This window comes from Rhea pennata, chromosome 4 (genome assembly GCF_028389875.1).
Source record: "Rhea pennata isolate bPtePen1 chromosome 4, bPtePen1.pri, whole genome shotgun sequence".
NCBI lineage: Eukaryota > Metazoa > Chordata > Aves > Rheiformes > Rheidae > Rhea > Rhea pennata.
In genome coordinates, this window is record NC_084666.1 from 34,920,172 (window position 1) to 34,936,370 (window position 16,199).

The 16,199-nt window shown below is 41.4% G+C and overlaps 1 protein-coding gene across 4 annotated transcripts in view; it reads left to right on the forward strand.

Moving 5' to 3' along the window:
- Positions 1–297: 297 nt before the first annotated feature.
- Positions 298–16,199, forward strand: part of ACSL1 (acyl-CoA synthetase long chain family member 1) — a 55,928-nt gene continuing 40,026 nt past the window's right edge. For 2 of the 4 annotated variants that reach the window (XM_062575737.1, XM_062575738.1), the window contains exon 1: positions 12,865–13,052. The gene's annotated coding sequence lies outside the window, so the exon portion shown is untranslated. Of the gene's footprint in view, positions 403–12,494; positions 12,514–12,864; positions 13,053–16,199 lie in introns of those variants that run through there. The other 2 variants (XM_062575740.1, XM_062575741.1) reach the window with 2 other exon arrangements.

Genomic DNA, 16,199 nt, shown 5'->3' on the forward strand with positions numbered 1-16,199 from the left:
AATTTGTTGATGTTGGTCTCAGAAGTCCTTACTGGCTTGTTATTTTTTCAGTCTGGGATTTGGATTATCCTGCAGTGCCTGCGTCAGCTCAAGCCTATTATTGGTTACATAACGTAGCCCCCTACAGGAGCCTCACTTGAATGTTGTTTTGAACTTTCTTCATCTTTGGACTTAGTCCACAGTTTACCAATGTATTATGAAAACTATACATATATAAATTTGATAACATCTAATGCAGTAGAATAAATGAATTCAAGACTGGCCCATAGTCTTGATACCGAAGATCTGGTATTGAGGTAGCAGTGTGACAGAGAAAAATACTCCTCCTGGCAAAAATGGTTATAGTGTAATAATGACATGCAGAACATCAATGCACAGGCTTCTACTGGAACAGAAAACAAGGTAGGAACCAATGTTTAAGATGTTAACAAAAATCCTTCTCATTAAGTATTGTGTTTTCCCTAACAAGATTATTTTTCTATCCACAATGCAAAAATCTTGCTGTTGCTGTTGTCTTTACCTGGAAAGTGCTCAGATACGATAAGCACCCTGAGGAAATTTAAGATGAATATACTCTTAGCTACTTGATACTCTAGTTATGATGCTGTAATATTGGTAAGGTGTATAGTCACTATGTACAGTTCTTATTTGTGAATCTGTTCAGTCAGGATAAAATGCTACTAGTTGCATGTTTCTGAGCTGTGAAGAGGTCTTTTGATAAAACATCACTCCTTAATCTTTCTGAATGACATTTCCACTATGTACTTTCAGATGTTGTATGTGTAAACAAGAATATTTCCTACTGTGTTGGTTATTTGACAAGCCTGGATATTGCTTGAGCATTTTTTTATTTCCGTTCAACACAAGTATTCTTACTGCTTGTGAAAGTTGTAGCAAGTCTAGTATTATTAAATGCATGTAGCTTTCTTAGCCTACTTCAACTGTAGGCACACAAACCATGTATGAATAAAACAATTAAAGGAATGTGGAAATCTTCAAGTTGGGGTCATGTTAGTTTCAAGACAACCTTGAAACAGCATATGAGTTCTAAGCTTATTTCTAATATTTGCGAATAGAAAGGAGAATTACTGATCCTGACTTATCCATCACAAGCAAGTGCTTTTCTGTGACCTGAAGGACTAAAAAAAAAAAAAAAAAAAAAAAAAAAAAAAAAAAAAATCCATTTGTTTGCTTGTTTTGGAAAAGAAACAATTTTCTGTTTGAAAGGAAGCAGTTCAGAAATGTGACTCCTGCAGGAGAAAGGGGAATTCAGGAGGGCTTCAAAACTTCCCCCAATTCTCCCCACTGACCTGAACTTCTCTTCTTTGGCCTTCTTCCCACCTTCCAAGAAAAAATTGAGCCCTAATCTGAGGTTTTATAGAGGAAAACTTTCTATTACGTAGAAACTGGAACACTTTTGTGCCAGAAAATTACTGAAAGAAGGAACAAATGTGCATTGAGCTGGACAAGAGTGTCTAAAGAAGAACAATAAAGTCTTTTTTTTAAAAAAAGCAGGAATTTAAGCCTGGTGGTGGAGTCACTGGTTCAATGAGGAAATATGGAAAAAAATGGAGATCACCTTTTTACCAGATCTTACTGTGTTGATAGCAGTGGATATCTTGTCTTAGATTTCAGTGGAAGTAGGGCAGATTATCAGACTAAACTGTCTGAGATCCTGAGAGTCTCTAAACATCATAAATTAGCTTGTTTCTATTTGATTGGGAGTCTTTTGTAAAGAATTTTGATGCAGCAAAATAATTAAGTCTTTGAAGTAGAGTGCTATAGTTATCTGAAAGATTCAAGTAAGTTCCTATAAATTTGAAACAATATTGTTGACATTCCATTATGCATTTGATTTATTTCTTGAGGATGATTGCATGGTTAATTAGTTAGTCAGTTGTGACCTCAAATGAATCGAAACCATGAAAACAAAAAAAGTATCTGGAGTTCTGCTTCCCAAAATCTAGACTGCTCTTTTTCTGACTGGAGGTGCTGCCCTATTTGATGAGGAAGCCCTTTATATTTCCATGCTTTGTAAAGAAGTCTCTGCTCCGACAGTGCTGCTACTCCAGAACTGGCCTATGTTAGCAATCCCATGTCCTGTGTGCAGTTTCTGTTGGCATCCATTCCAGTATTCAGTGCCATCACTGGAAACCTTTCCTTTAACTTAAGCTGATCATAAATCAGATAAGTGACAGAAGAGAGGATCAACCAAAGAAATGATGGGTGTCTGTCTTTACCCTAAATAGAAAGACAAGCAAGTATTCTTGTTGGTAGTGAATGGGCCATGGCTTCAAAATACTAGAGTGGAAACCTTGGTTCTGCAGAACAGTGTATGACCTCAAGAAGGTCATGTATGTGTTGGACCTCCTCATCTGTAAAATGTGGATAATGGTGGATAATAGGGAACTATATCTCAGGTTTTATGAATCCCAATGTTGTTAGAAGTCTTGGTGTTGGTACCATTAAGACAGACAAAAAAGCGAACTGAACATCCTTTGATCTGTATTCAACATATGAAAATGCAGGGGAATCTCTTAAGAAAGATTTCTGAAAAGAATGGAAAATCTATTTTGCTATCCCAACAATTTAGAAATTAAAGCAGGAAAATTGCTAATTGGCTATAACCTATTAGGCAAACAAATTCAAATATTAATTACTGTATTTTCTGTCTCACAGCTGACTTGCTTTTATGCAGTATATATTGAATGTGTGCGTAAGGAACATTTGGACATGTGGGCTTAATATGGGAGAAACATCTATACTGGCTGTGTTAGCAGAAAAGTTCAGTAACAATTTTTGGGGAAATATTTTTTATTTCACTGTCACAGACAGTTTGGATACTTGAAGTCAGGTTGTCAGAGAAACCTGGGTCAAACCAATTTGCAGTGATACTATAAAACTCTGTGTAAATCCTTTCTGGATGCTGAAGGAAATCTGTTACTTACTGGAGAACTTGCACTTTAAAACATGTTTGGACTCTTAAGTTCTGTGTGAGGTTAAAATCAGGTAGCACAAACCGTAATGTAACTAAGAATGTGGAAAACCAGTGCCATCTTACTATATGTGAAACCTCACTAAGTAGCAATAGATTTAGGTAGCACGCTACACCCATTGTGAATTATTTATACCCAAATCTAAATTCTGTTGAAGTTACTGGAAAGATTTTCATCAATTCTAGTAGGAGTTGGATAAGACTGTTGGCTAACACCAATGTGCATATGCATACATTATCACACTAAAGGAATGTTAAAAATTGATTGGTTACTATAATGACAATGAGAAGATCATTGCTGGAAATGGACTGTGCTGGGTTTGTTGGAAAAGGTTGAAGATGATCACCTAATTCCTTTCCTCTTTGTGTTTCCATAATTAATAATTCCTTAAAAATTAATTCATGAGAAATTTCTTTGTAGTTAGTGATCCAATGCTATAATAGATGATAACGAATTTCAGGGAGCATTTGTTGTCAAGTTTTGTCTGGGTAGCTTTTCCTGAAGTTCGGGAAGATGTAGTTTTTACTTCATATTCTAAATGACTGTATGGTGTTGCTGGATGCTGTCAATTTTTTTTTTTTTTTTTTTTTTTTTTTTTTGTATTCTATGCAAGAGTGGGCTGAATTCTTGTGACAGGAAGAACTCTTTCTGTGTGGGGCAAACCGTGTCCTCCACCACTTTCTGGCAATGTGATAGAGATCCTTTCATCCCTGTGAAAGCAAGATCTCTGATAACTCAGTATAGTTTGTGACTGCTCCAGGGTTTATAGCCTGGGGTTTGATCGTTTTTTTTTTTTTTCCTGTGCTTAGTGGAGTGGATATAATTGAGAAGTGACATTTTACAAGCCTTTTAATAGAAAAAGAGAACACTGAGCGTACTAAGTCCTGTTTCAGAAAGCTGAAACACGCCATTTGGCTTTAGCAGTTATCACTGACGATTCGTGATGAGCCTGGGCGTGGTAAGAGGACTTGCCGCAGAATGTGCCTGGTAACATCACTTTCTTTTCTGCTCCTGTTCAAAGGGTGTGTAGAAAGCGTAGACCATGTATGCTTACCTGCAAGAGTGTGCTGAAGCCAGATCTGCAAAGATAATATGCCAGCTGAAGGCAGAGTGGAACTGTGCCATTGCAGAGAATTTAATATAATGAGAAAATTACAGAGCAGTCGCTATGAGGAGAAAAATGCTATCCTACTTTCTGGAGAAGTTGCTAGCTCTTGGATTGTTTTCCTGTAGCCATTTTGTTAACAGCTAATCTCTAAACTGTTAACTAAAGGTTACCTCTGTATTGTATTGCCTGTTAAGTTGCTATGTACTTTTCTGAGAAGAAAGCAGAGGGAATTTTGCATGGGCTCTCTAAAAATGTGAGAGAGTTTAGGCAAGATGCACATTTGCCATCTTCTTTCGTGGCAAAACCAGGAGGAGAAGTAAAAGGATGCAGATCTTTTTACCACAGATCCTTTTACCACATCTGAGATTTCCTAAACAACTGAAGAGTTTAGGGGTTAAGAGGAAGACATACTGGGAACTATTCATTACACATCTTTCTCTTATTAAAAAAGCAGTTAGGCAAGATGCAGTTAACCTTATAGGTATGCAGTTAATGACCTAAACCCCAAAACAAGTAAGCAGAAACTTACTGACTGTGCTTATTAAATAATTTTCAGTTTGCCATAACTCAGTCAAGCCAAACTAATTTTTGCTGTGTTCTTCAGTGATTTGTGCCAAATAAAGTATTTCAAATCCCAAGTAATTTCAGCTGCAAATCTATTTTAGTCATGGTATTTTTTTTCTAGCTCTCCACACTAGTCCCTTTGGTTCTTATTCTCCACAGTCACTTCTGGGCAAGTAGAAGTAGAGAAAAATATCTACCCAAAACATGTGGTTTTGAAGTTCAGCCAGCAAATCCTCTTGTAATGGAACCTGCAGCTTTACAGCAGTACCTACTGCCACACAGGTGAGGGAGGAGTGTGAATTCAGCTTTATGTTCACTCATCACCTACGTGACCAGGCAAATGGACTGTATTTCTCCATGACCTTGGGGCGAACATTGCCACCTGTTGCCCTTTTTACACAAAAGCAGTGTGTGCCAGCAAGCAAGAGCAAATACTGACCTCTCAGAAGCAAACAGAGCCCACTAGGGCACTGAAGTGCCCTGGCAGAGCAATCTGTTTTAGAGTACAAAAAGTGCTTGTGACTGACAGGAACCCTGTTCTTTATTTGTTGTCATCTCTGGTAAGAGCACTTGTCTGCTGGCTTTCAAAATACCACCTCAGAGGTGTCCGCATCCAGAAGGACTGTTACCATGACCAGATACTTCAGGCAGTGTTGGCTGGTCTTGCAGAAAGCATAGACTAAAATCATTATTTAAAATGAATCGGTCTTATGAGTTCTCTCTAATCATCTTTACAATATTGATTACATAAAATAACAAATCATGAATGGAGATGTCAAATAGGAAGAGAAATTGTAAAATGTCTATAAATCTTGAAGTAAAATACTGCTTTTATTTAGCTAATCTTAAACTTACATTTGGCTTAATCAAGTTTAAACTTAAATAATTTTCACTTTAAACTTTTAATCTGAACTGAAAGTCATTGCATCCTTCACCCGCCTTACTGGTCTCTTAATTTCTTATCCCCTAACTCTGTTTCTTTCTTCACCCAGGGGGATTATATATATGCTGAATTTGCCTTGTGAAAAATGTATCTAAATAGTGACTCAGCTTCTGGCTGGTCATTTATTTTCAAAGGTACTATGTAGTTCTGTGAACAGGTTATAGCCATTAAAAATCAATGATTTTACTGGGTTGTAGCATCTAGGGCTTCTAGAATTGGTTAGTGAGTCCTACTTCTGCTTCCTAATGGAGATCGTGAAGTTTGATAGAGGCAAGAGCCATCATCCTTACTGATTCTTACAATAAAAAGCAAGACTTTATTATCATATTTGATAATTTGTTAGTATAGAGAAAACCCAGTTAGCATTTTGAGTGATGCTGTGCAAACTAATCAAGAAGAACAAAAAGATCACTGTGCAGAAAACAGAGCAGAGATGAAACAAATGGTTGCTAAGAAGTAAAAGAAAAAGTAAAATAACCAAGTAAATGCCTTTCCTTGTAGTTTAATATGGGCCAAATAAATGACAAAAACAGTAGTTTTGAGAGCTAGTTATTTCCTTGTCATCAGGTGACTGTGAGGGATATGTGGGTCAAGAGAGGTAGGGAAATAAGTTTAGGAATGAGAGAAAATAAAACAGGGAGACATGATGGGCATTATAGAAAACTAACGTAAATGAATACTGCATGGGTAGGAGTTATAATCTGTTGACCAGTTTAAAATAAGCTATTGATATGGTACCATTGCAATACGGTGTACTTGAAGACAAGTGGATTAATGTTAAACCAGTGCTGCTTCTGATTTGGTTTAAACTTCTTTCAGTGTGGGGCTTGACAAGAGAACTGTTATTCAAAAGCTAGATCTATTTGTTTTACTGTGCAGTGTACCTCAGTGAATCATACCAAAAGACCGAGGAGGGTCGATTTGTTTCCACCCATTTCAAGAGGCAATCCCTACAGGTAATTTATGATGAAGGGCCTTGACAAGATGTTCTTTTAATCCCTGGATATTGGATATTTGGCCTTCTGTCCAAAATGAAGAAGTAGCTTAGTGACACCCAATGAAAGTATTCCACAACAGTACATATTTTGGCCATGCTGATCTTATCCACATTCACAAAGCTTTTGTTAAAAATATTCCCAAGGCTTATCTTCCTCCAGTGTTAACCTGTGTGTTGGCTATAACTCATTCTTTCTAAACATAAACTTGTAGTGAAGTGTTAGGAAGTGTGTGACTTCAGTTCTCTAGCAAAGAAGGAATATAAGCTAAAACCTGGTTTCTGTAACTGCCGATGTGAGCATGTTGCGCTTAGTGCATTCCTCAAGTGCTGGGACAGGGCAGCCAGTCTTTCCGCAGTATGTTGTGGGAGAGCTTGGCATGGCTGGCTTACTTCACACGAGAACTGGAAGGAACTTTTCGGAAGTGTGTGCTTGCTCGTGTGTGGAGCTGTGCCAGCTGAGGTGTAGCAACTGAGAATGTTTTTGTAGCAAATGGGACAAAATGATAAAATTCAGTGTCCTTTTACATTTGCTGGCTTATAGAGGTGGCTCCTGTAAGTCTTGTCTCTGGTGAAACAATGCAGCACTAATCTTCAAGGCCTGCTGTCTGGTCATCTCACACTGGCATTTGCAGTCTCCCTTCCTTTGGCTTATGGACGTATGCATGTGAGATACAAGGTCATACTTTCAAAACTTCAGTTTTGTTTGCATGCATTATTTAATGACTGTGACATGTATGTTACTTGAAAATGGTAGTGACAATTTATACGTGTTCAAGTATGCACAAATGTTTTTTAAGAATGGAGGTTTGCTGAAACTTCTTTTAATGTCAGGCACTAACATAAAACTAAAAACATGAAGATCACTATATAAGCTGCTTTTCTTTTAGAAAGAGCTATAGTCTCATCAGTTCTTTCTCAATTTTCTTTTTGGCCCCTGTAGGCACTAACATTGAATTGAAGAAGTCTAAATGAATCCTTACAGTTGGTAGACTGCACTGTTTGGCCAGCAGGTTTGGGGAAGTGAGAATACTTAGCTTTAGAAATCCTTTAGAAGCAGATAGTTCTTACCATGACATGAGGCTGGCTCCTGGGCCTGAACTTGTACTTGTGCACCAGTACTCATTGCTGAGTGGAGTTTCAGATACATGAAGAATGTGAAAACATGCTGTGCATTTTGGAGGTCATTTCTTGCAAGTGCTCCCAATATTTTGTAGTATTTTGGGTACTGCTGTTAGTTTTTGCTGTTAGTTCTTGTGTTGATATTCTCATGAGCTGTAAGCTGTACCAAATAAAACAGCTGTACTCAGGATACCTTCCAACTGAAGATCGGATATTTCATTTCTTGCCATAGATACTTCATTACTCTGCTGGAGTTTAAACATAATAAATGTTTAAACATAATAAACTTCTGAACCTTCTTGCTCTGTATAATATTTTACTGGATGTTCAGCTAAGCATGCTGAACATTATCAATTTACCTATGTCTATGATGTAGCTTTATACTTTATAGAGTCTGTTCTCAAGTAGATTTTAGCACTAAAGAATGTAACCCTTTATCTTTTTTTGTGTGATGCCATGAACTGACCCTCAGAAAAAGTGCACCGAGGAGCAGTGACTGGGAAAAGTCAATAAAATTAACGTGCTTGACTTGTTTGTACTACACTGACAAAAGCAAACAGCAGAATATCCTTATGTTTGTGGTTTTGTATAAATCACTCAAATTTGAAAAGCTTCATGCTGATTGTTCATATGAAGCAAGTAGTAAGCTTACTTCTCCAATGATCTATTTGCTTCACGTTGCTGAAAATTCAAATTTCTTTAAGTACAACATGGAGGAGGAAGGGGGGAAAATGCACCATGTTAAAAAATAAAAATAAAAAGGTAGTTCGGAATAGGAAACAGAACTTCTGACAAATGAACTGTCTTTAGTTAGTATAGTTTAATCTGGCTGTTGTTTTTATGCTGTTTTTTTCCAGTCCTATGTCATTATATAGGTACCTTGTCATTTGAGGAAAAAACGTTCTATCAGCCTGACATAAGCAAGCTGAATCAGTTACGGCCAGGTTCTCTTCTCTTTACTTGAACTGAATACTATTTTAATAAGATTCCTCTATCTCCATATTTTCTAGAATTCAAACTGACACTCTAGTGCTATGGAAATGTCAATTCTTATGTTCTGGGCATGAACTAAAAGGGGGAACAACAAAACAAGGAGAACAACCTCCAAAACCAACAAAGTAATAATATGGTATACAGATACATCTGCTATTTTTAGGCTGGCGTTCTAGTTTTATTTCAGTTTATTGAAATCTTTTTCCCCAAAAAACTCTCTCATATATGCATGCGCACACACATACACACACACATATATGCACATGCATATATGTGTGTATATATATCATTTCTCTTTTCTGTTTTGCAGTAGACGTTTTGCTAAGGGTTTATTTTTCTATTTTTGTATACAGAGGATTTCCTATAAATTTTGTCTTCCTGTGTAGGTATCTCATTGTTCAGAAGACCTGCATTTCATGGAACTCATTACATTCATGACTTCCCTGCTTCTCTCTTCCTAAGTTGAAGAATTACTATAATGAATGTGACCAAAGCATAGTTTAGGCTGGTTCTTTGTGAACTATTATCCAGAACTCTACCAGTACAGCTCATTTGTGACATCAGTCTGTTTATGTACTGGCTAAACAAATTTGTGTGTCTTGCCTTTGGCTCTTTTGTGGCTTTTACCTTTGAAATGTTTGTTTTTGTGCATGGTATAATGTATTACTTCTTGAGATAAAAATGTACCTATATAATAACATAGAACAGGAAAAAAAATGGCATAAAAAACAGATAAAGTCGTACTAAACAAACCAGTTCATCTGTTGTAAGCCTACTATATCTTATTCTAGACTCTTCCTCATCCAGTACTTTTTTTCCAATTCTAGTTGTCATTTAATCTCAGAGGAACTTAGTTCCCAGTTACTTATTTTTTCAGGGTATGGCAAGAATATTCCAACTGACATGCATCCAGAAACGTCCCATATATTTCCACAAGAGTGTAGGCCCACTGATATTGCTGTCAAGGCCAAGAGTTCACCAAAAGGCTTTAATGGCCCTGACCAGCCACACTGGGGACCCTCACCCATGTACCCTCTGCTCAGTTACCTGGGTGCTCCATTCAAACTTAGGTCTGGGCACCCAGACCTGGCGAGAGCTGTGGCAGGTGCCACTGTGCCCAGTCCTGTCCCCCCTGCTGTCCCACCTTTCTGACTGGTTTTCCTGAATGGAGCCTGGAGCCGTGTTGCAGGCAGCTTGTCTCCAGCCATGTCTCCTGGATGAACTCAGGACCTGCATCCCAGCCATCTAGTGCCATCTCCAGCCATTCCCCCCGGGGCCTCTGGATGGACCTTGGCCCTGATCATCTCGTTGCCTTGTCCAGGCTTCCTGAGCCTTGTCTGGGCTGTTGCCTGCCCTCCCTGCCTCAGCGCTATGGGACTGCACCCTGGCAGGGAGGGCTTTGCCTCTGCTGGAGTCATGCATGGCTCTTGCTCGTTCTTCTGTATGGAAGAGCTGCCCTCTTGTTGCTCCCTGGCGAATGCTGTCAGGACTTATCTCTTTGTGAGATAAGTGAAAAACAGTTAAAAATGCAAAGTGGAAATTATTCCATTCAATTTCCCCTAGAGAGAGAGCTGAAAAGACATAAGTAACTATGTCTGCTCCAGAGATTCAATAGCTCATATTTTTTTTAATTGCAATGTACACTAGACATTTTAAAGTGCTTCTTTGCAAAACATTTCTTTGTTTTTTCTTCTCTTGAGATTCCAAGCAAGTGTAAGCAGATGCAGTTGCAGTACAGCAGAAGGCTAGACTTGTATAAAAATGATACACTTGGGATGGCTCTCAGAGAGGACAGACTTGATTCAGTACAGTGATGTGCATGCATCGTAAATCAAAGCGATTATAGCTAATACGCATATATAAGAATGATAATTCAATAACAATGTTACTGGGAAAAGCAAACCCAACTGGACATGACCCTGAGGCACCCTGCTCTAGATGAGCCTTCTCTGCCCGGAGGGGTTGGACTAGGTGGTCTCCAGGGGTCCCTTCCAGTGTCAATGATTCTGTGATTCTGATGCACATGCAGTGGAGCATCAGGAAGCCAGAATGTGCTCTTCAATCTCTTTATTTACTTATTTATTTTACAATGCACTTAATGAGAGCAGCTTCCTGTAGTGAAATAGGTTTCAAGTATGTTCCCTGTGTGCAGCTAAAAAGAATTAGTGACATGTCTCCAGTATAGTTAAATATGCATATGTAGTTGCTAGCGGGTCCAGCCCACCCTGATCCACAGGAGCCAATTTTCTTAACTGCCCTCTGCAAGATAGTACAGCATCATCATGACAGGTTTTGTTTGCTCCATTTACAGCTCCTTTCTCCCTATGTCATATACGTTTTTCTAAGTAATTGCGTTGAGTCTACATCTCCTGTCTCTCCCAATCTGCTGGATAAAGCCAGTTTTGGAGAGTAATGTGGTCCCTGGATGTATAATGAGATAAATACCAAGTAGGAACGGAGAGGTGATACCTGCCATTGGTGAGATGCATACTCAAATATTCCTTAGCTGAGAGGTTTGCACTTTCATGTTGATGACAGGATTCACAAAAAGGTGTATCCAAGAGAGACGCGCGCTTTTTAGAAACCCTCTGTCCGGTAGGAGACAAGAGGGAGTCATTCTACTGAAGCTTCTCTGGGAGGGAACTAAAAATGTGATTTATGGCCTTTGGGAACCCAGATGTGGAGAAGAGTCATGATAATGAAAAGTAAGCAAATATTTTTGGAAGAGTAAACAAACACATAATGAGTTTTGGTGGCTGGCAGATAGAAGCTAGATGTGTTCAGAGAAAGAATTAAGTCATTGGTGCCTGAGATGGTGTATTTCTACATCGCTTGATGCCTTCATCCGAAACCACGGATGAATGCAGAAATCACTTGACAAACTCTGGCTATGTCTACATCAGCACGAAGTGTGGTGCAATAGGAACAAACTGGCAAAGTGAAACTGTTGCAGAGTAGCCGATGTCCACGTTATCTGTGCTTCGGGGCCTTAATACAGACCAGCAATAGCTGTGCTGTGGACACCGTGTCCATTGGCAGCTGCAGAGCGTATGGTGCGCTCCTAGGTTACATGCTTCCGTTCCCTGTCGTGAGAAAGGAATCTGTTTTGCGTTATTTGTGAGACCCTCCACAGTGTGAACCTAAGAGCAGTGCAGGGGGAGCTGTGAGGAGATTTCGCTTCGGAGGCGGCTGCGCCCTTCCCGTGTGCTTCAACACGCGTCGGCCCCCGTTTCCTTTGTTGAAAGCCGTTTTGTAGGAAGTCCTGAAACTGGTGTACTCCAGTATAATCTGAGGAGTGGGGATACGGTGGTGGGCTCTCTGGGAAATAGCAGTCCCCTCTGACGGTTTGGTAAGAAAACCCCGCGGAGCAGGGCAGGCTCACGGCCGCGCGGTGCGCAGCCTGCGGTCCGTGGGCCTTCGGGACGCGGCGCGGTGATTCACACATTGAACGGGCTGACGAGGCACAGGGCCCACTCCCCGCGTGAGCGCCCGAAGGAGCCCCGGGCTGCTCTGCGCCGGCAGCGCGCCGCTCGCGCGCGCGAGGCCCGCTGCTGTGCGAGAGGCCGCGTCAGCGCCGCTCCGCCGGGCCGCGCCGGGCCGGGCCGGGCCGCGGCGGCGGGGGCGGGGCCGCGAGCGCGGCGGCAGGGGGGCGGGGCGCGGCGGCGGGGGGGCGGGGCGAGGGGGGGCGGCTCGGCGCGCGCACGCGCCGCTCCCGCCGTGCGCCGCTTAAATAGGGCGGCGCCGCGAGAGCGGCTCGCAGTGCTTCTCTCGTCGTGGCCGTCGCAGCTGGGAGGTGAGCGGGGCTCGGGGGCGCAGCCGCCGCCGCCGCCGCGGGGCGAGGCCGCGGGCCCGGCCCGGCCCGGCCCATCCGCGGAGCCCCGCGGCGGCCTCCGCCGGGCTGGGGCGGCCTGCGCGGCGCGCTGTCACCTGCGGCGCGGCCCGGTGGGCTCGCGGGGCCGGGCCCTGCCCGCCCGCGCCGTGCCGGGGGCGGCCGGGAGCCGCGGGGCTCGGCCGAGGCGGGCTCCGCCGCTGCGGAGGGCCGCCGGGCCGTGCCGGCTCGGCCGCGCTTCCGCGGCTCCGTTCTCCGCGCCGCGGAGCGCACCGGCAGGTCTGCCTCTGGAGCACGACTTCTAAGGCAGCTTGGCTTCCCCTGAGCACGGAAGCCTCTCGGAGGAGCGAAGCCTGTTGTCTCTGACCCCCTTCGAGTATTGTTTCCAGCTCGGGCGCTGCGGTGTTCCTGTGGCACAGCGTGGCCGAGGCGAGATAAACAACTCCAGCGTCAGGATGCGTGCTGCCCTCGCCGGCTCCTTGCTCGCGGAGTAGGATTTTGTGGTCTGTACTCTCTCCTCTTCCTAAACTGAGAAACAGAAGCGCAGAATATTAAGCGGAAAACTGTAGCACTTAGTTGCTGGACCCTGTCTTGTATATTGTGAGAAGGGTTTTCTCTTGTGCGCAAGTAGAGCACATGCTTGAAGCATGTGTGTTTTTTTTTTAATATATGCAGTTGGGAGTGCTTACTACAGTGTAGCATGAGGGAGAGTGCTTTCAGCTTTGGGTTGAGTGGCTTTGGCTTTTGGGCTTTTATTTTTCCTGTTAGGTAGGACTTGCAGTGCTACAGTATAGAGGTGTATCCTTGTTCAACAGTGCTTTTGTTCTAAGGTGCATATCCTTTGTTTTCTTAAACAGGAATTACAGCACTTAGTCTTCTGAATTTCTGAAGGGCAAGTCTGTGGGCTGTCTAGAGCATTGCAGAGGCACCTTTGGACCCTTCAATCTATCTAAAGACATCTATGTGTTGGGGTAGAGTCCAGGATGTGCTGGTCAGACCCTGTGATAGGAAGGAGTGAAGTCTGAAGTAACTTGAAGCTCCCTGGTTCTCTATCTGTACCTGCTAATATACTCATGGAACACTTTTTTTTTTTTATATCTGTATTGCTCTACAGGGAGTAGCACTGTCTCCTGTCTCCTTTAGAGCACACTTTCAGATTACACATGAACTTTTAGATGCAAGAAAGCATTACAGAAATACTTATTTTTTCCTTTCATCAGCAATAACTGTATTGTCCAAAAAACATATTAAACACCAAGTTCTTCAGGGACCTATACTGTTACTGGCTGATTCTTTAGACTTCAAAAGATATCTTGCTTGTTTATATTCAAATATGAAAATGTCTGAGAATGGCTAATGCAACACCAAAAGCTTGTAAATATAAATAGCTGTTGTGTGTAGTGTACTCAATTCAAGGTCTTAAGCAAATGGCCTTAGTCTATTCTGAGAACTGCAGCAAATATATTGAATGTAAAAGGCAACTTCTAAATTTGGAAGGTACTGTTTAACAACTACCAATCAGCCAACGTGAGGTTGGAAGTAGGTCATCAATTCTTGAGAAGCAAACCCCCAGCAGCCTTGAACTTCAAGGACAACTACAAGGTTGATATCAGCAAAAAACAAAACTAGTAATTCAAAACAGATGACTGAAAACTATTTAAAATAGTTACCTGGCTAATCTCCTGTTTCTTAGACAGAAGCCCCTGCAGCTGATTTTCCTATCTAATCAATCCACTAGAAATCAATACTGCTTTGGCTTTTAGAGATAAGGTGGTGGGTTATATACCTTCTCTCTCCTGAGTCTGTTAATTGTGAGTGGGGAACAGTAAACTGTTTCTTCTCTCTTGCCTATGAAGAGAACAGCACTCCTGGGCTAATGCGAGCAACAGAATACAGTAGGGCTTTTCCTTAGTCTCAGGAATAGAGCTGACTGAAACAGGCTCAATAAGGGCTAATAGCACCAAATATTTCAGGCGTGCAGCAGTGACAGAGGAAGAGCCTCTCTCTGAAGGAGAGATGTTGCTTGATTAAATCATGGACTTTTGATAGAATAAGGAAGCTAATCTTTGCTCACAAATGACTTCCAAGTAGTGCAACTTACTCTACAAGTAAACATACACTAAATATTTTTACATGTTAAATATAACCACTAGTAACTCCACAGAAATCTTCACAAATAGGAAGGGAGGTAGTTTGTCCGATGATAAATGGTACTGCATGAGAGTTTGCTGTGTTGTTGGGAAAGGAAGCATTGCTATACAGCACTGACCTTTAAAGATGGTAGTATGAAACCTGGCTGCAGATGGAGGTGTTTGCATTTCTGCAGATCTGCCTGATCTAAAGCTAGGACGCTTGATAACACAAAAGCTTCTTGTCTCTTGCTGCCCTTCATTTTATGTTGGAAGCTCATTCATCTTCAAATGACAGAATATGATATTAAAACACTCATTTCTGATTTCAAGCTTTTAGTAGTACTGATGGTTTGTTCATCATTATTGGAAAACAGCTTGCGTAGTTTTGATTTGGAGAAAAAGATCTTTGTATAGTTGGCTGCCCTTGTTAAAGACTTAGAGTAGAAGTGTGTGACACTGTCCTGTGCAAAAAGCTGCTTACAAAAAAAAGCTGGGAATCTTTTACTATGAATTACAATTCTTAAGTTCAGACCTCTTAAGCTTTTCAGTTTGATAGTGCATGTGCTTTGCTTTGAAAACCTGGCCTCTACAGTTGGATTGTATTAATAGACTAGTGAGGAGGGATTAGTTTCCTAGGAAAGCTAGAAGAAAATGCTTAGTATCACTGACTTGGAAGGAACTGTAGTGATGCTTTAATACCTGAGGTCAAAGAGTTGCTTGGTTTCTCTTACTGTTTCTTGTGGTGCTTGTCACTGTCTGGTGAACCAGTCACTTCTAGTAAGTATTTACTAATCAATGTGGTATCCTAGTGTTACAGGTTGTGTATCTTAGCTCTTTACTTCCTTCTAAGGATTTGGAATGTAAACACTACCCTGTGTGATGCAACATCACTTAAATGTGCCTGACCCAGTTACTGTTCTGTTAGATTTTAAGGTGGCAGAAGTATGGGCAACAAATTCATTCTTACAGTCTCAGGTGAGCACTTGAAGCATGTATTCACTTTATGTGCATGCTGGTCTCTCTGAATAGTAGTGTTTTCCTGGAACAGCTAGCTTCAAGTTATAATCTAGTCAAGCTGTTAATGCCACTAGGAAACTGCTGGCTTGTAACAATCACCCTACAGAGGTAAATTGCTATTTAAACTATATTTGGATTGAGAGATCTTAACATAGGAGTGTCCTAATGGCCCAAGTGCTGTGGGAGAACTTGACAACTAAGAGCTGTAGGGATGTGGTTCTAATATAGACATTTTGAAACAAATTACTCCTTTTTAAGCATCTCTCTATCCTTGAAAATAAGATTTAGTGATCCAGAATGTGTATAGGTGCAGATCAAAGGAAAGTCTTCAACTGATTATTCTGTTAAGGGTTTTAGTGGGACATATCTAATACATGGTGTTACCGGTTTACTTAAAGGACACAGTGTGCCTTAAGTGCACAAAAGGACACAGAGCTGGCTCTTGTCATGTCATTCAGCTCATGAACTTGAATAAACTCCAGTGACCTCTTGGTGTGCACT